Source organism: Strix uralensis, chromosome 11 (assembly GCF_047716275.1).
Source record: "Strix uralensis isolate ZFMK-TIS-50842 chromosome 11, bStrUra1, whole genome shotgun sequence".
Lineage (NCBI taxonomy): Eukaryota > Metazoa > Chordata > Aves > Strigiformes > Strigidae > Strix > Strix uralensis.
The window spans coordinates 15,985,307-16,005,608 of NC_133982.1; the positions used below are offsets into that span (position 1 = coordinate 15,985,307).

Genomic DNA, 20,302 nt, shown 5'->3' on the forward strand with positions numbered 1-20,302 from the left:
AAGCTCCTCTCTGAGTGCAGCCCTGCCATACACAGGAGTGCAGTCCACCATTATGACCTTGTTCACAGAATCCTGTGGGCTCAGAAGCCCATGTGGCTCACTTGGATGGATGATACACTGACGATGCCCAGAAAATAAGCTCCATCAGTTGATAAAACTTGTTGATATTCAATGCTCTGCCTCATCCTAAGAAAATGCCCTTTGTGTTATAATTCTTACTATGGGTCTTCTTGGAGGGTGGGGGACAATGCCTAGCACCTTGTTGGGAGATGTCCATATGAATGTAGCTAGCCAAATCTAGATGCAAAAAATCTGCAAGTATTCCTGTACCTGCTGCTCTTGGAACAAATGACTTTTTCAGTATTTGAAACATGGCATAGTGGAACTTGTTCTAGTTCTTAAAACTTCAGAGATCTGGGCATCCTCTCCAACAACAGAGCTTGTATACATGCTATCAGATCTGGATCATATGTTTGTAATCATGAAACATTTTTAAAACTACTGTTAACCAAGACAAGAAAAAGCTGGCAGTATCTGTATATGAATGAGTATTTTACAGCATTCAGCGTGAATCTGAAGAAAAGAAATGGTCAAATTCCATTAGTATGGCAGTGAAGATCAAAGGTTTTTAAGGACCAAACAATTCCCCTTCCCCCATTCTTGTCCTCTATTGCCTGTGCCCCCACTTACAACTCCCACTATTGTTCCCAGAGTTCCTCAACCCATTTATTTTCTCTCCACTGCCTATCTACCTGAAGCAACATCAATACCCGGCCACTGCAAGTCGCAAGGAACATAAACATACTCAGGAACTCTAAATGCATAGAGAAGTAAACTGATGTTAGAGAAAAATTACCATGGAGAAACGTTTGTCCCATATAGGAGCTGGTGAGGAAATGAGTGGTGGGAAGGAAGACAGACATTTATAGCAGGAATGGAGCAGCTTTGCTTGATTTCAAACAACCATTTCAAAGCCACCAATTTTGCTGATGTTGCACAAGAAAAGTGCAAGGCTTCTTTGAGGTATTGTTTCTGTAGTAAAAGCCAGTTAGGAACTTAGCTGGAATCACCGAAGCCAGCAAAAAGCAAAAAGTGCATGGTATATGGGATATCCCCATGCACCATATAAGACATAGGAGGCCTGTTTGTGTAGTCAATATTTGGAAAGGGACTGTATTTTTGCGATGTATTTTGGCTCCTTTTTCTGTGCATAACCGAAAGGCAATGGATAGTGAAGTGGAAGGCAGCGGAGCTGTAAAACAGATCTGTGAAAACAGCTGAATCTGTCTCTCCTCAAGACTGCTTTTGGGAAAGGTGCTGCAGTAGTGAGCTATCTTCTGCAAACACAAGGCATCAGGAGAGGGAGACAGGAAGGTTTCCAGGGAGGAGAACCACCCACCTGGAGGTGGGAAGAAAGGTTTACTTTGGACCTGTAAACATCTGAGAAACAAAAGTATAAGCACAGGGAGAAATCATCCTCTTGCCATTCTGCTGCTTTGCCACATGCTGAGGGAACAGCACATTGTTCTCCAGCTGAACAATGCCCTGTTCCCACCACGTGCAATAGGAAAAGAATGCGAGCTTTACTTTGCTTTATTATCAACTCTGTGCAGTGTGGAGATAACTGCACAGGCTGGTTGGTCCCTGAAAAGCAAAGACGAATTTTGATCAAAATTGGATTACGGGGCATTTCCTTTCTACTTAAGAATGGTTCTGAACTGATTTCCCATTTACTCAATATGCAAAAAATTAAAAAATAAAAACTGTCAAGACTGAATAACGCTGCTGCAAAGAAAAATAAATCCCAAAAAATTGCCAAAAAATAACTGGACTGAAAACTCCAAGACAGATTAGCTTTAAATCTTCTTAAGAATGATGAAGGCTCTTGCAACCAAAGGCAAGTTATTTCATTAGGCTGATTCTGCATATTTAATTCTCGATCTACCAACTTAATGTTTTTTCTTGATATATAATAACGACATTGCATTTGGTTTAAAAGTAGAAGTCCACAATCAAGGCAATCACAGACTATTAAGTGCACAGTCAAGTCCCAATCAAACTGCGTTCAAATGGGTTAAAGGGAGATGATCAGAGCTGCCAATCCCAAAATACAACCCAGCCCTTCAGCCCATCCTGCGGCCAAAGGAATAGTACTCTTTTGACTTTAGCAGACTCTGTGATGGAAAATATTTCTGTCCAAAACAAAATTGGCCTGTAATCTGGGTAAGCTATTCAGAGCAAACAGTGGCAAATTTAGCCTTTTCTCTTGTTTGCAAATCATCCATGTACGGACTTTGTTTTTTTAATGCCTTTGCATGTATTTGTCTGACAAATACTATATATAGAAATATTTCATCAGCCTGGCGACGTCAATTATGTATTGTATTATCTATGATAGATTGTGGTATATGACTGGTCCTCTAGGTTACGATGCAATTCATCCATAGAGCAAATACGCTAAAATACCAGTGTAAAATGTACTAAATCAGATCCTTATGAATTTTAAAGCCTAGAGTCTGAAGCTCTTCCTCAATCTGTTTACCAAATCAGTGTGGCTGCTCCCAAATCAAAGTGCAGTGCCCCATAAGCAAGAAGATCAGACTTATGAGCCATCATAATCCTACTTGCACTTGTAAATTGTAGCTGATTCAGCTGTAACCTGAAAGCAGCTTTTGGGACCACAGTATTAACATTTCCAAAAGTTTCCTACCATTGTCAACCTTCTAGCCTTCAAAATTGTCCAACACGCCAGTCTGTGGTCCTGAGCTGAGTGAAGTGTCTGTCCTATGCCTGTTGAGATGCAACAGAAATATCCCCTTTGTTTTAAAATGTTTGTTTTATAACAACACATATTTATGTGTGTGTGTTTGTGAGGGGATCATATGGAATTAAGGTTATAGTACCCAAAAGAGGTAAATCTACATTTTTGCCAAACACTGTAGAAATCCTTCATGTTAATGTCAGATACAGAGACAAATTCCATTTAAAGGTTCGAGGTCTCAGCCTGATGGCACAGAAACCTTTGAGAATGTTTGCTCCCCTGAGCTAATTTGTTCAAAAATTGCTGCTCAGGGACCTCAGGTTTCACCTCTCCATGGAGGAGGTAATGTACATCTACTTACGGATCAGTCAAAAACTCGTCTCCCATTCACCTGAGTGCCTGTTTATAGCCACACCAGATCACTCCCCTTTCTGGTGGTGCAAAAGGGCAGAGCTGTACACATCTCCCAGGACCAGACCAGAGAGGACAGAAGGCTGCCCTGTAACTCATAGTGGATACCCATGAAGACGACTGAAGGGTTGTGAGAGACTGAAATGTCCTATGACTGTTTCTAAGCTTGCTTGTGTCTGTGCAAACCTCCAAGAGAAGCTGCTGCGGCCAGTGAATTGGTCTGGGGGATGTCGCCCAGAGAAGCGGGAGTGTATTGAAGGATGCACCCCCCTACTTCTTTGCGGTTGCATTGTCCGGACTCTTTAGACAAGCCTCAAAGGGGCAGAGGTGTGCTGAGATGGCCCCATCCTGTAGCCGTTTGTGGATCTATTGTGTACCCAGACCCCATGCATGCATTGATAATGAACTGACAAGAGGCAAACGTTCCTGCCCTGAAGTCAGATGCAACAAAACCTGTGGGACCAGAGAAAAAAAAACTAAAGGCGAGCAGATATGCTAATCAGGGGATATGATGAACTTAAAAAGGCAGCAGAAAATTTTGCTCAGTGTGCATCCACCATCGAAGCCAGATCCGGGTGCACCAACCACCGGAGAACTGAAGACTGAGGACCAACGGGACGCCGCTGGATCCATGGCGGTGACTATTCTTGCAGCCCTATCCCGCATCCTTGCTTTATTTCTGTCTTTTCCTTCCATTCTGTCCTATCTCTACCCCTCTTCACTTTTTTTTTTTTTTTTTTTTTTTTTTTTTTTTTTTTTTTTTTTTAATAATAAAAACCTGTTTTAGGTATACGGCATTTGACCTCGTTTGTGTCTTAATCTCGCTCTTGGGATCATATCGAAACCTCCCCCAACATTGGATAGGGACAAGGGTATCCACACATTCATTATGCCCTGCATGGACATTGAGGCAAGCAAATAGTTGTTCTATAATTACAAAGGAAGTATTTATTACCTGAGAGATATCTGATCCTCGAGTATGTGTCAGGGAAAGAAGAGTATTGCATGGGTCATGTTGACTCCTCTTGTCTCCGTGTTTGCTTGTATTTCTCCCCAGGAAGAAAACTTTTCTTGCTGATGTGCCAGTCTCTTGGAAAAAAAAAAAAAAAAAAGGAAAAAAATTCCCCTTCTGCCGACATTCCCTTCCGAGTCTGGGAACCTCTATTGTCTTTTCTCTGGTAATAAATGATAATAATTAAAGGCAAATACACAATAATTAGTCACACTAGGTTTATCCATCTGGCATACCTGTATCTCATCACTGTGTCTTTGAAACAGATGACAAGCACCATATTGCACAACATCCTGCTAATGGGTCTGAGCAGGGAAAAAGAAGGTAAAAGGGTTACCACAAAAAGAAAAAAAAAAAAAAAAAAAAGAAGGAAGAGAAAGTAAAAGAAAAAAAAAAGTCAGCAACAGGGATTGACAACATTATACAGCTATAAAAAAAATAGTGGTGACAGTCAAGTTACAAACCACTTACTGGCAGATGTGCTTTCAAGGGGGGGGGTTAAGAAATGTGGAAATATGCAGCACTCTGCTTAAACTACCTCCTGCTTAAAATACCTGTACCTGACGTACCTAGTGTTGAAATAAGGATCATTTCCTGGAAGATTTTAGCTGGGTATGCAGACGTATAGGGAAAACGAGCTCTTTTAAGAGCTTTGCCTGGCCACCTGAAAAGTTTGCATTTCATTCTGAGGATAACACATTATAGACCAAGTAATCAGCTATTTTGGTCCCTCTTGCCTATGTTGATTGATGCACACCAAGAGTCTCTCCATCCTTACCAGGGTTGCCTGAGAGAAAGCAGAGTAAAATTAATACAGCAAAGAATTTTCAACAAATATTTACTCCTTTAAAAAATGATCATACAAGGCTGGCATTTGATTTCTGGGAACTTGTGAGAAGCAGAGATTTACTTGTATAAATAATCACAGACAGCCAATTTCAGTCACATGTATTCAGATTTCGATTAAACCTCCACAAGTACTGCAACTCTCTTCTAAACAGACAGCAGAAACTTGAATGCACTGAGAGCCAATTTTCTGGTCGTAACGATTTTTGGGTTGCAGTACAGTTTTCAGGTTACCCAAGACAACAGCCATGGAACTGGGCCCAGCTATGTTACCTAGCTGCCTAAAAACAAAAAAAGCAAACAAAGGCAGTGCCTGACCAAAAGCCTCTACGATCCTGATATAAGATGAGCATGAAGTGATTTTGTGCTTCCCTAGGTCTAATCTGCCTGAGCCTTGCATAGCTGAAAGCTATCAGTTGGCAGTCTCTAAAGCCATAAAATGTTTAAAAAATAAAAATAATAATTATTAAAAGTCCTCTGCAATATATCATAAGGTATAAAAATAGACCATGGGTAATTTATTCTCACTACTCATCCAGACTTCAAGGCAAAATCATTCTTCAGAAACATCAAGCTGATCACCAAACTGCTCTGCTACCTGCACTCTGTGAAGATTTGTACCTGGCTGGGGTTTAGGCAACATCTCAAGTCTGTCTTTGCAATAAAGGTACATGTTCTGTAGGTGTTATTGAGCTCAAAGTTGTCACAGGTCATAGGGTGGCTGATGTGACAAGGCAACTGAAATTCCTTTGTTGGACATCCTGGTCTCAGGAGAATAATGATGAACTTTGCCAAGATTACCTGCGCTCAAGCAATGCATCCAGGCATTTGTAGAAATGTTAATGGCAAAATTGGTTATTTTCATGCAGTACTTGCAGTGCATTAGGAACTCCGACCATAGGGAAGATAAAGAAAATAATGGGAAGTGTATTTTGAGTGAAGGGAAGTTTTAGAGGTGATGGTCTCCTAGCAACTCCTCCTGAACTCTGTACCTGACCATGTTAACATAAGGAATGCATCATGAACTTTGTTGAAAGAACATTTTTTTTTCTTATACACCTGGAGTTTATCTTGCACAAGAGTTTCTAGCCAGGAAGCAATTTCATTTCAGCCTAGCTAAGCCCACTGGTGTACATCACACACAATACACTGTGATGCTCTTGCAATTAGTCTGCAAATGAATTGTGTCTCACTCAGTCTGGTAAGCACTATGAGACTCTGGGATATGGAGCTGATATAAAAACAGAGCAAAAGACTGGAGTTCGTTATTAGTTCTTGCTAGGTAAATTAACTAGGAACAGCTTTTCAAAATACTTCCTGTAGATATTTTCTATACAAAGAGACCTTCTCTTGTTTGTTTCTCTCTTCCTCTGGACAGTCCCTAGTGATGATTTTCACAGCTCTTATGGAAGCAGCTCATTGTTCTGCAGAGACTTAATTAAAGTGTACTTCCATGTGAAATTAGTCTATTGTATTTATTTAATCTTTATGGTAATTGCTGAACAAGGGCTGTGACTATCTGCATCCTACTCCACCCCCCACATCTCTCCCCACCCCATGGTCACCAGTCCCCGAAGGAAATGGCTAGTCATTCTGCCCTGGTTGAACTCCTCATCTATTCAAATGATGCGTTTGAACTTTAACCTGTGGACAGCAATATTTGCTCAACATGCCAGCGTCTTTCACGGAAGAAAGGTATGCCGGAACAGCTCTGGAGAGAGAAACATGCATTACTTGTGGTTTTCTTCTCCCGTACTGTACTGAGTTCTTACGGAGCTCATGTGGTGTTTCACACTTTCTGTGTCAGTCCCTAGGTCTTTCCTAGGCTGGTTTTCACCTTGAGACTGAGCTGTGGGAAAGTTTTTTATTAAAATTAAAAATCTAGAAGCTCCAGCTGAATCATCTGTAATGTTAAAGATATCATTTCAATGCCAGGTATCATTTATGTCCAGATATTATCGAAGCAAAGCGTAAAATAAAGCTCTGGCACTTGATTATTCTTGGAAGGGGAGGGAATGGCTGCAATTTGTTTTCAGAGTATTTCCACAGTGAGATGAGTCTGTCTTTCAAGGAGATGTTAGTAAATTGAAAACAACATCAGGTTCCATTGACTCCACAATGTGGATGGAAATGGCTGAGGAGAGTTGCAGTGAGCAATAAAAGTCAAATTAAAGCTTTCAAATGGTCTGATGCCAATGTGATTGGCATTTATTATTTCATCCTCAAAGAATAATCTCCCAAAAAGTTTGCCCTGAGCTACACCAGCACACAGGGTGATCTGCCCCTCTCTGAGACCATACCTAAAGCTCAAGTCTGACTCAAGAGAGTCCAGTCACACCACAGGAAGAGGAAAGTTGAGGCTTCTGGCCCATCACTGTAAGGATGGAATTGCCTTTTCTGTCATGCTCTAACATCCTGCTTAAATTAATGTTGCTGCAATCCTCTCACATAGAGAGGCTTCATATTTAACCTAATTTTTCAGATTGGTTGATTAAAACACAAGAGTCCAGCAGTTCATAAATCAGTTGTTTGAAGCACAGATTATAATCCAAGGCCTTTCCAGAAATTATCTTGTCTCTTTTCTGCCAGGTCTGTATTTTATGCAATTGGTAACCTATGCTTCCTTTCCATATGAACTGATTATTCTCTTTCAAACAGTCCCACAGGGCTCTGTGCTGGCCCTTGTGCTTGTGAAACTCTGAATTGGCTTCCTCTTCTAAATCAGCATGAGGAGTGAATTATTATTGCAACATCGTATCACTATCGCTCAGATTTACTTTGATTTATCTGCAGGCTGATCCCAACAGCCCAGCTCTGCTTTCTTGCTGGGTGGATGTGTTGATGCAGCTATTGTTTCAAATCTGGTGGTAGACAGACCATAGCTGTGCTCTTTCTTTGCAGTTTGCCTTTCTGGATGATGGGCTGCGTAGCTCCATACTGACATAAGGGACATGTCCACCACCTTGGAAGAAGATATAAGAAACCCCTCACTAGGCAAAAATGGAATAATTCATCCCCACTGCAAAAGCTTTAACCTAATCCTTTGGGCACAGAGCACAGTTTCAACGAGATTTTATAACTTTGTTAGTGTTAACTCTGACTATTCCTCTTCTCCACATAACTATCTGATGGCTGTACAGGTCTCACTAAAGTCTGACTCTGGCAAAATCTTCCAGCAAAACTAACTTTTCTGACTCTAATACCTGATTTAGTATTTTTCTTGTTCTGTTTCATTTTTTGTTGCAACCACAAGGTAAAAAAGGATGCTGCTAAACTTCTGAAGAGGCATAATGTTCAAAGGACAACATCTGGAAGCTTTATATGGGGTTTGAGGACAACTTATCCTACGTGCTACATTTGCACACCAAAGGAGACATATTCCAGTCTGAGAGAGCTTCCCATCTTAAGAAAATACCAGATTTAGTAGGTACCTAGAATAACCAGAGATATTCAAAAAATGAGCAATCTAGCCTTTTGTTTGTTTTTCCTTGGACTAGGCTCAGTTTCTAGGTAGAAAAGAATTTGGGGGACTGTTTGTGTGACTTCAATCTGACTTGGTTTTGCTCCATAGCTGTAACCTCAGCTATCTGCAATCTGTTCTTACACATTCCTTCTTGTGCAGGTCTAGAAAATGAGGGCATGAGCTCAGCATCTCAAATAAGCTTCCACTTTGACCTGCAACCCCTCCTGAGTGTACCTCCTTAGATCCCCACCTCATTTTGAATGTCTTCATTAGTACAATGCCTCCTCTCCTCAGAGAATGGCTGTTTTATTGAGCTTATTTTTGGACTCCAAAGGCGCTGTCAGGAAAGGCAGAGATGACAGTTCCCTTTGATGCAAACATGATAATATGACTGCACTTGCTGGCATATTGTACTTACAGTAGTGTAGGAAATGCATCTGAGGGGATATTTGATCTTCCATGACTAGCTCTTACAATTCTCTTTTTTATATGGTTTATATACACCCTACGTGTGTCCAGGCAGTGCTACACCAAGGACTGATCTCAGAGTATGGCAGTGTTTTAAACTGGCTGGTGTTATCCTTCAGCCCCTGAAAAATTCATGGGGCCACACCTCACAGGGCCTAAAGAAAAGAAACAAGGAAAAACAAAACAAAAAGCCCAGCGACTAGGAGAACCGGCAGAAACTTCAGCTCCATTATCACTCCCCTTCATCTGCTCAAAAACCCTCGCTGCAGGGGTTGTCATGGTGATGCAGGTTTGACCTCTCACTTTTTACTCTTCCAGGAGCTAAAAAGGTAAAAATGAGCCATTCTGTCTCGAATGAAAATCAACCTCCTTCAGTCAAAGGACGTTGAATCGCCTTTTCCCCTTGTCAAACCCAAATGTTTCCGTAGGTGACACAGAAATAAATAAATAACCAGCACCGGACATCGAGGAGCATCCATGGGTTCAGTGGGATGTGGCAGTGGTTGTGGCGAGTGGGGCTTGGCAGGGGAGGTCCATGCCCAAGTTTCCTCAAAGTCACAAGGTGTTGCTTCCCGCATTTCCTCTTCACCATCTCCGTCTGTCTCTGCAACCAGCTCCTTGCTCAGCAGGTTTAACGTGGGGTTTGTGTTTGTGGCAGCTCTAGGGCAGAAAAATCATTGATTGATTGAACTGCATAGCAGCCTTATAAGGCATTATTAGCAGCCTGCTATAAACAACACCAGAAAGGGTAAAATCATTTATTTTTATTAATATTCTTGGGAGCTGGGCTTAGCAAACCTGCTCTTTGGCCAGGTTGGCAGCAAAGTGATGGCATCATCTCCTTGTCCCTGGATGAAGCTGGTAATGCACCTGGAGGCGCTTGTGTTTGTATGATGGGGTGGCCTCATTTATTGGGATAGAGCCCTTGTCTGGACTACGAGCCGAAGTAATCTCCTTCTGTCGATTACTTTTGAATCTAAGTCCTCTGCTTTGATAACCAAATCCTTCCCTACTTGCTCGTTTCCCTGCTCCAGTCTCTCCTCCCACCACTTTCACACAGTGCCAGGGTAGCTTGACATGTGAAACCAGCATGACTTCAAATCAAATATTCAGGCTAATGACAAGCTGGCCTTGAATGAAACATTTGAAGAACCTCTGATGCAAATTCCCCAATGCTTAGTACGGCTCCATCAAATCTCTTCCTGCAAGAGTGTCTCATCCAGTTCTAGCTTAAGAGAGAGCTACTGAATTTATTTGACAGAATTGAAAAAAACTGAGACATATATATAAATACACACACATATATATGTTGTATGTGTGTGTGTATTTATATATGCCTTATGTATATAAAGCGCCAGCCTTCAAATCCTACCAAACTGTAACTGAAGTCTGGAGTCATCTAAAGTTCAAATGTTTCCCATGATTTTGATATTAAAGTTTCTGAGACCAGTGTTTCTGGACCTGTGTACCACTACAGAAGATCCTCATGGCACCAGACAACAAGGGTTCAGCTCATCTCCACACACTGTTATCCTCAGACCAGGGATCATCTCTCTGGAGACTCTTCATTCACACATCCTTGCTTCTACTTTTCTCTCCTTATAGCTGAATCTTTAGTAAAACAGATTCAACAGATGAGGTCTGGTGGTCCCGTGTGTACTCACCAGGCCCCAGACACACTCTGGTGTCTGGGCCATCTCCCTCCAAGGTTTTGGACATGAACCCCTGAGCTGTTTCAGCACAATGAAGGCACTGCCGTCTCCCATGTGCTTCAGAAGCACGTCTCTCCTAAACACCAAACGGCTCCGGGTCCAAGACTATCTCCCAGTCCCAGCCATGGACCACACTGACCTTCTAGACCTTCACTTTTCTCCTTGCAGATCAACAATACTCACTGAGGCACTAGATGCCTCTACCTGTTCACCATCTCAATTAGTAACTTCATGTTTTTTGAGAGCTGAAGAATATAGGCAAACCCCTGCCATAACCTACCTTCCTCCTTTGCCAAGCTCCCTGGTGCATACAGAGACCTTCATCACACAGCAGCAGCCTGGGATGTCCTTGCCATAGGTCTCATGTTGCACCCTCTTGCTCTTTTCTGGATAGAACTGCAGATTTTCCCTTCAAAGCCAAAACCCCGTCCAACTCCAGCAGTGACCATTGTAACAAAAGTCACCATGACCTCTTAATTCATTCAGCTGAGTCATGTCATGAAGGGACACAGTAGATTGCTTCTTGATCTCAGCTAGTAGGCCACTGATGCCCTGAGTTATGAAGACAAATGGTATTAGTGCCAATACTTCGAGAGTATCTTGTGGAAGGGCATTCCACAGGTTAATTATACCTGTAAAGCCTTTTCATTTACAACATTAGAGCCCAGTGAGTCTGGTTTGCCTCTGTAAAAGATGGCTGTCATATTACATGCAAGCCATTTCTCTAGCACAGACAGGCATTTTCTAAGATTAAGCTTTACGGGGGGGGAAAAAAATATCTCAGACATACCCCTTTGTCTTAATTTCAACTATACCAGAAGCGAATCCAGCTCTATTTAGACTCACTTTGGGGATCGGGGGTGAGAGGGATTGAAGTATATAGTGCCCTAATCCCATTGTTTTCATATTGTAATGCTCTGGAAATAAGATAGCGGAGGGATGTTAGGAAGGTGCTAACTTCTGTATATTTATGATCCTAGGTTCAGCCCTGAAATGCAAATTATAAAGAACTTCCCCACCACCACCACTTTCTCTCTCTTTCTGTTATCCTGCATTTTCCACAGCCTGAAAGATGTAAGTCATTAGATAAATGACTGCCAGTGGAATGCTATAGCTGCAATGTAAACTATGAAGACTAAATCCATAAAAAAAAAATAATAATACATCCCCCAGAGAAAAGTTCTGCTTTTCACATTTAAATGTACTAGTTATCAGCTATTCCTGTTCACAGGGCATTAAAATAAATGCTGTTTCCTAAGCCCTGATGCAGCTCTAACTGGACTCAATCTTGGAGCTAAAATAGAACATATTTTACAAAGTGGTGTAATGTAAAACTGTCGTCTAAACATCTCTCATCCTGGTCTCTCTAGGGCTTTCTCCAGAGAATCCTGCTTCTTCTTTATAGCGTCATCATTTATGTCTTTGTTTATTAGTGGAACGAACTTGTCAGTAATTGTCTTCCCACCAGCCACCCCTGTCCCAGCTCCCTACATGCTCATCTCTCCAGCTTGGGTCGGACACAATGGGGAGTGCTCCTGCCAAAGTCATTTCAACATCAGCCGTTCAGCGTGCTGCAGGGCGAGGAGGTCACTCCTGGAGCCTTGCTGGCAGCCTCCCGAGCCCAGAGGTCACTGTCGGGGCCAGGGAACGGTGACCAGGGTTGCGGTGGCCGTGTCTACCAGCTCTGCTCTCCAGAAGTGGCACTGCCGCGATGGAAGGAAACTTGGCAAGCAGGTTACCGTGCAGGCAGGGTGCCCTGCACACACACGCACCGACCCGACCCAGCCATGGGGCTGGAGGAGGTGTCTGGTGGGATTCCCCGGACAGACGGCCGGCCATGTGGCTTTGCAGAGCAGAATCCTGCAGGTTTGCTGGGCTGGGCTACATGTAAGGCGCTGCCATGAAGCTGGAAGCAGCTTTAATGTCAAAAACCCTGAGATGGGAGGGTGTTTCTCACCTTGGGATTCCACCACTCTAATTCACCAGTTTAACCCATATGCTGCCTGGACACGTCCTGCAGATGCTCCATCCTTCAAAGAGGACAAATTTCCTCCTGATATTTTGCTTTTAACTTGCAGCTTCTGCTTTCAAGCTTGTGAGGGATACTCAAGTCTGACTTTGAGTTCTGCCACAGATTTCCTTCTGCGATTTTTAGGTAAACCACTTAGGATCTGGCCAGCTGAGGAAATCAGTGACTAATAAACTCTTGCATAAAGTTGCAGTGGATTAGCTACTCAGCACAGCACCCCGTGAATCTGCTCCTCTCCTCCAAGGGGATTCGCTGTGTGAACAACTTGCTGTGGGTTAAGAAGTTGCCGCATGTCAGTTGATCCATGGTAACTGTCTGTCCATGGCAAATGTGAGATAATTTAAGGGAGTTTAATCCTTTTTCTTTGCCAGTCCACATGATGAGTTTGTGCAGGGTGGTTAGTACACAGTAAATTCACACCATAATTTACTGTGTACTAATTTCTCCAAGCTTTTAATTTCACAGTGTCTCAGTTTCCTCATCTGTAAAAGAGAGATAATAAATACTTTCCTTTCTGGCAGGAGTGCTCGAGATCCTTCAGCAGTAAATGTAAAAGCACCCATTTAAAAGTAGTTACTTACAGAAACTTAATTTTCGGTGTAAGAAGTTATTTGTGTCTGATCTTATACTACAGCAGCATGAGACTAGTGATGGAAGCAAACAAAATTTGAAAAGTAAATAACCCTACTAACATGAAAAGTAACTAGGATGCTGACCAGAGTAATATTTATATGCAACTGTGATTGCAAACATTTTTAAAGCTTTCTGTTTCAATTCACCTGTGATTCTTTTTAAAGGGAATGAAACTAAATTGATGTATTTGCAATAAAGATGCACAAGACTGTTTTCTTTAAAAAGAAACAACACGTGTCAGGAAGGCCTAAACCTTGTATTTCTTGGGAGGCCCTAAACTTTTTTTTTGACCTAGTGATGCATGATCAGACTCAGAAAACAGTGTGGTTTTTATTTCAGATTTTTCTAGACTGTAATAGCCCAAGGGTATGTGCTATAAACTGGAGGAGTTGGAGGAGACCTGTTTTTAAGAGGAACATGATTAGGTTTCTGTTTCTGATTGGAATGTTTGTTTTAAACTTTTCTTTTAGGGGAACATTTCAAAACTAGTCACACTTTCAATGATGGCTATATTTACATTGTAATCCCAGTCCCTGAGAATTGTCTTATTCTTTCTGGTACATCTGAGACATTAAGAAAGGAAAATTTGCCTTTAAAAATTATTCTTCATGCTGAAATTATGAGTATAGTATTAAAACCTGTTGAGGTCAGGAAGCAAAAGGAAAATCGGGAACTTTTTTCATTAGCATCCATATACTGGAAATTCTATTAACATATGAAAAGGAAACACTTGAAACCTGTGTATATGGATATGGATCTTTTTTCCCCTCAACTGCTGAAGAAAAATTTAGATCTGCTCCTGCTCTACTAACAAAGCAGTTTAAAAAGCAGTTTAAATTGAAAAGCTTTCCATTCCTTCCTTTTTTTTTTTTTTTTAATTCTTCAGGTATTTCTAAGTGATATTTCACACAGCAAAGAACAGCTAATTTCAATCATCGGTTGCCTCCTTGAGAGTGTTACACCGCGGTGCAACTCAGCTTTGCTCTGTATCGTGGTACTTAACTGCCCTCCACTGGATGCGAGAGGCAAAGGCAGGGTTTCTTTCCAACTATAAAATTCACCTCAAAAAATAAAAAGAAAGTATGAACTTGGGGTGTACTTTGCTTATTTTATCTGTTCTCTTGCGTCTCCCCAACACAGAGTCCGCGAGGTTAGCCCGATTGGAGTTAATAATTCTGAGAAAATAAAACTGCCAAGAAAATAATTTTCACTGTGTCTTGGCTAAGTGACTAATAATTACTATCCTTTAGCCACAGTCTTTAAATCAAATAATTCTTAATAGCAGTACGAAGAGAAAGAAAGAGGGAAAGAGGGAAAGGAGAGAAGGAAAACTATATTTTTTGGGATAAATAGCATTTTTTAATCCAATTTAGGACAAGTTAGGATCCTTAGAGCATGGGCTCTTACGCTAGAAAGCACACAGGAATCTCCTTTAATGTGCTTATGTAAAAGCTAATTTCTCAAAAGCTCACTGATTTTTTTTTTTAAAAAAAAAAACTTTAAAAAATGTCTCTAAGCGTTGACTGCAATAGCCCTAGCAGCAGCAGAAAATAGTCTGGCTCCAGCCAAAGATCTTGTCCATCTGCCCGACATTTTGATGCCTCAGCTGACTTGAATTAGGAGAGAATAACTTGGAAGATTTCTCAGTCCATCCAGTCCCAAGTTAAGAGAGTCCTCTGAAGCAGTGACTTATATTGCTTAAGCCCATGCAGGGAGCTCCTGGTTATGCTCTTGATGGCTTTATTAGAAACACAGTGATGGATCTGTGCGATATAAAAACCATCCAGGGGAGAGCTGCAACACCTGACCTCCTTTTGCAAGTAACAGAAATATTTGGGTGCGAGGGGGGAAAAAAAATAGCCGAGAGCGTTTCACCGTTCCTTGTACCTCACGTCACCGTGCCCTTTCCCCCCCAAAGACGCACGCCTCCCATGCAACACATGTTGGAGTGAACTTTTGCTCCTTGGAAAATGGGATGACACACTTTCCCATGCAGGCGGGTGAGGACGTTTCCCTCCAATTCCTGTGGATCAGAGCTGAAGGCTGCCGTGTTCGATAAGGTTTAAGATCTCCGGTGCCTTGAGATTTAGCTTTTCGCTTCTGGTGAGGCCCTTGACGGCTGAGATGCACGGCTCTCCTTTGATTGTCGCTCTCCATCACACTCAGGGAAAGCAGGGCTGGAAAGTTGGGTAGAAATATCTTTCACTGCCTTCCCTTCTGCAACAGCCTGACTTCTGCTTTCCTAGTTTTCTGCAAACGCCGCAGTCCTCGCGTAGACAAAATCCTACCAACTTGGAGGTTTAGTTTGCCTGGCTAAAGACTGCAGAATTTGACCTCTGGAAGCTCATGCTAAGTCCTTGCAGTTCTCATTTTGAGTTTAAGCTTTGGCCTGGAATAACAATGACTGTGAGGGAAGCAATAGGTTATGAGCTGGGTGAAATGATACCTGCTTCTTGCCAGAAAGACTAACTGTATTCAAGCAACTTCTGTCCTCATTTTCCTTTAAATAAATATATAAAGATGTTCAAACTCCCCATCTGAGCTGCAATAATGAAAATAATGTGCACATTAATTTGTACGGGGGTCAGTGAGTCTCCCCAGCTCAACGGTTTTCAAACAGAGTGCGTAGTAAATCCATAAAACATTTATTTTTCATAATTTATGAAGCATTACATATTGTGAGTCCACAATGCCAGCTGACGTAATATGCAATAAATTTGAAATAACAAAACATTTCTCATGTATTTTCCTCCTGATGTGACAATGTGGGACATAAATTTTAAAGAAAGTTGCCTTAGACAAAAAAAAAACAAGGCAAAAGAAAAGAATGCTCTTAAATCAATAAATACTTGTATTCCACCAATCATTTACTGAGCCATTCCCCCACTCATGGCTGCGTCTGTCATCTTTTTGAAGCCTCCTGCTACTTCTCCTTCAAAGTCAGAGTGAAAGGGTGGTAGGGTGGGTGACTCACGCCCCACCACAGGTTGCGGGGCTGGCAGCGGCAACAGTGCCGGCAGCTGCTGGTGCGAGAGCCCTGCCTGCTGCCTGTCCCTCCTTGGCCAGCCAAGAGCCGCACAAGGTGAGCTGCTGGCACAGCTGCTCGCTGTCCTGCACCGAAAAGCCTGCCGAGTCATGACAGGCAGTGGGGCAAAAAATCAATATCACATAAAGGTAATTTTCCTCTGTAACCATTATCATTCCCATATTCCCAGGAAGAGTAGCAGTGACAGGCTTTACACTTTTGAAGATAACTTTCTGGTGCTAATTTAGCAGGCATGCAACTATGTAATTGCAGGATTATAATATAGAGCACAGAGCATTGTGGAAAACACTAAAAACTCACCTACATGGCTGAGAAAGCCAGCTGATAAATTCTGACATTAGAGAAGATGCCTTCCAGGCTGAAGGTTCAGACTCTCAGCATATGTAAAATTGCCAAGCGACTTCTACCAAGCAGCAAGAACATGGTGCTCAGCACTATTTAGTTTCATTTGGTCTTGTTTTCTTCAATTCAATGCACCAAAGCAACGTCTGCTTCAAGAAAATGCTGCAATACAAGGAAGGGAAAAAATGTGGAAGTTATTTGAATGCATGATGCAGAACAGGAGTGAAGGGCAGAACAGGATAAAGCAGTTCAGGGTTTTTGTCCAGTGTCAGTACTCTGGTTGCCCTGTGGTTTATAATTAAACACAAAAGTATTTATAGATAGCAGAAAGAGTGCTTTCCAATGAAAGAATGAACTTTCTTTTTAATTTCAGCTTTTGTATTTGTGGGGCTTGATTACACTTTATATCTGAAGCCCAAATGGGAGACAAAAAAAAAATAAAAATTCATCTGAACAATTCTCCTCAGGAATGATGTGAAGTTGGGTGTGTTGGAAGTCAGTATTCCCAGGGAAGACACAATGCACCCACCGCAGCCGAGCGTGCAGGGACATCTACTGGCAAAACAGCCAGAGCTGGCCCTTTCCCTCAGAGTGCAAAAAGTCTGGCTTTGCACAAAAAACCATCGGTTTCAGTGACAGCAGAAGGTTTTGGCTGATCTAGTAAGAGGAGTGTGTATGGAAAAGGGAGAAAAAGACACTGGCCTGTCCCAAGGGTAAAATTAAGCTTCTACACAACACATCCCAGGGTGGGGTGTCCTTAGCTGAGCAAGCCTGGCTGCAAAACCATCCCAGGCGTATGAGGACTGTTGTCTCTGGAGGCAATGGTAGGGGATGCTGGGCACATTATGAATCTCCCCCCTTTCCAACACTTCCTACACCCCTCTCCTGCTGATTCTGCCCTGTGAACAGAGGAAGCAAGCCTCAGACATGGACCACATTAGCCTTGGGCATGGCAATGAGATTTAGCTGTTCTTCCCTCCTTCTCCCCCAGCAGTAGATACCTCAGGCAACCAGACAAAACACTGTCAGAAGTAAAAGGCTCCTTGCCTCCTCTCTGCCCTTTAATAAAACCACAGGAGACAAGACATATTTAATCCCTACTGGAAAGATATGTACACCAAACTGATTAGATAGGGTCAGGCTGGTTCCTGCTCTAACATTTAAAACACTGTCTACCCTTCTCAAGACAGGATGAGGATCGCAAGCCAGGCAGTCTTACTGTGAAAAGCTACTCAGAAGTGTTTGTTTTTCTCATCTCCAAATCAAGACAAATTTCTCAAGTCCTTGTAGGAGTCCTGGTTCTATAACTCATAAATGGAAAGAAGTGAGTGTCTTTCCCCCCCACCCCCACCCATGTCGTCTTCTCCACATACTGTTTTCTGCCTTCAGGGTATTTGTTCTATACTTCCAAAAAATCCATCTGGTTATTTTACTGTAACACACTTACCAGAACTGTAAGATCATAGAAAAAACATTTGAAAAGGACCTGCGAAGGTTTCTAGGCCAACTGCCTGCTTGAAGCTGCAGCAACATCAACACCAGATCAGACTGGGGATGGTTTTTGTATAGATGATCCCTGAAAGTCACCAAGGAGAGAATTCCCACCACTTCCCTGAATGACATGTCCTAGTGTTGTACTCCACTCCAGGTGAAGAAGTTTAGCTCTAGTTTTAAACATAAGACATTAAAGTGGTCTTGAAGTGAAACAATCATCCTTAGTAGCTAAACATTTTACAGCAACAGACTTGGAGGAATGGTCTGGCAGGTCTTTTATATCTTTCTAAACTCCTATCTAATGGTACATGTTGGACACTTAGTCTCAGACAGGACAGATGAACCTTCAATACATTTCAATATATAGATACTCAAAGGCTTCCTTTGTGAGCAGTGCTTTGGTAATTGAATTTCTACTTGAAGATATGTAAAAATAAATTACTGCCATTTAAAAGTCAGCACTGATTTTATATGACATATATGAGACAAATCCCCTCCTAACCTGTCCGTTTTGTCAACTAGAGATATTGCTTAAGTTAAAAACAGCTGGCAGAGCTGGTGTAAAACAGGTTAGACCTGCCTCAGAAGAACCTATCTGTCCTGAGCAGTGACCAATCAGGGCTTTCTGTTTGAATAGTCAAGTAGCTGGGAGAATAGGAATGAGACTAAGCAGCAATATTCAAAGTCCAGTTTGTACCTGGATTTCAAAACCATCCATTGGATTACTTACATCTGAGCTTCAGTTCAAACCATCTGTTCCTCCAGCACTCCCCCACAGAAAGGCCACAACTGGGCTAAATCCAGACTTCTAGCACACCTCCACCAAGCAATGGGGGAGTAAAAAGGTTGAGAGGGGATGACAGATCAGGCAGGAGAGTTGGGAAGCAACGGAACATAGTGATGTTTTGATGGATACGTTGACAATGAGACGGAACTTCTATAAATACCATGGACATATGCTATCTTTAAGTCCCATTTCAGTGTCATCCACCCTAAATATACTCGTTTTCCCTTTGATTACACAGGGGTTTCAGCATTTTTGCAGGATCTTCCCAAAGGCAGCTGCTGAAATCCAGGCAAGTGATTCTTCAGAAGTAAAGCATCTCCAAAGTCTTTCACTCAGCTGACATTATGAAGATCAGAAAATGACACATATGAATGTATTCCTTACCATTCTATACTTCATTTAAAACATTTCACCTGCTTTTATTTTTTCCTTTTTTCTCAGTCATTACACAACATCTGAAAGATAAAAGAGGGAAATCATTTTGTTACTTTAAATACTTATCTCAAGCTCTCATTTTGACTACATCAAATACATGCGCTGTGCTAAAAAATGCACAAGGGAAAAAATCCCAAGGATATAGCTAAGAGATTGTGAGAAGAAAAAACAGAAAACAACAACAGCAGATCATAGAAGAAGAAGTGTCTAAAAAATGAGAAACAACAAAAAAAAAGCACAGAGCTATAGCATGGTAGAAGAAAAAATAAATATACCACATAATTTATTGCAGGGAGAGTTCTGAAGAAAATGTCTTGTGAAATAAATATAATGCTCATGAGGACAAGAGATCTCATTCATATCCAATCTGTCTTGTGTAAAGAACTAGGCAATAATGTTCAAGTAAGTGAGTCACTGCAAGATCTCCCAGTTCGGCTGGAGATTGCTCAATAGAAATAATAACAAGCCACAGAAAAAAGGCAGTGTAAGTACAGGTGGGAAAGGGATACAAACTCAGAGCAATAAGTACATACAAAATATCGAGATTGCTATATAAAGTAAAGGCATGATATGTGTCCTTCTCTATCTTACAGGCTACTTTTCCTTCAGTGCCTCTCTGTGACAGTGAAGGTCTGCTGGAGTGCCCAGGTTGAGAGCTTCCCTCTCTCTGCGCTTGAGACAGCACAGATGTCAACAAGTTGGATAGAGGGTGACTTATTTGTGGATCTGGAGTCAGGGCTGTCTCAGTAAAGGACTTTCAACTCCATAATCTGTTCCTCATAGTGAGCCACGAGGGTCCAAGTCCCAAGAAATATCAGGTGCCCTTCAATGCCACCACCAACCTGCTGGTGTAAGAGCAGAGG

At 41.9% G+C, this 20,302-nt stretch overlaps 1 long non-coding RNA gene across 1 annotated transcript; it reads right to left on the bottom strand.

The window, feature by feature from the left end:
- Window positions 1-9,525: 9,525 nt before the first annotated feature.
- LOC141948336 (uncharacterized) lies at window positions 9,526-16,861 on the bottom strand. Its single transcript, XR_012630438.1, has 3 exons — window positions 16,682-16,861; window positions 10,954-11,225; window positions 9,526-9,621 (listed from the first exon to the last, which is right to left on the bottom strand). It is a non-coding gene; the product is annotated as an uncharacterized LOC141948336 (long non-coding RNA).
- Between the last annotated feature and the right edge of the window lie 3,441 nt (window positions 16,862-20,302).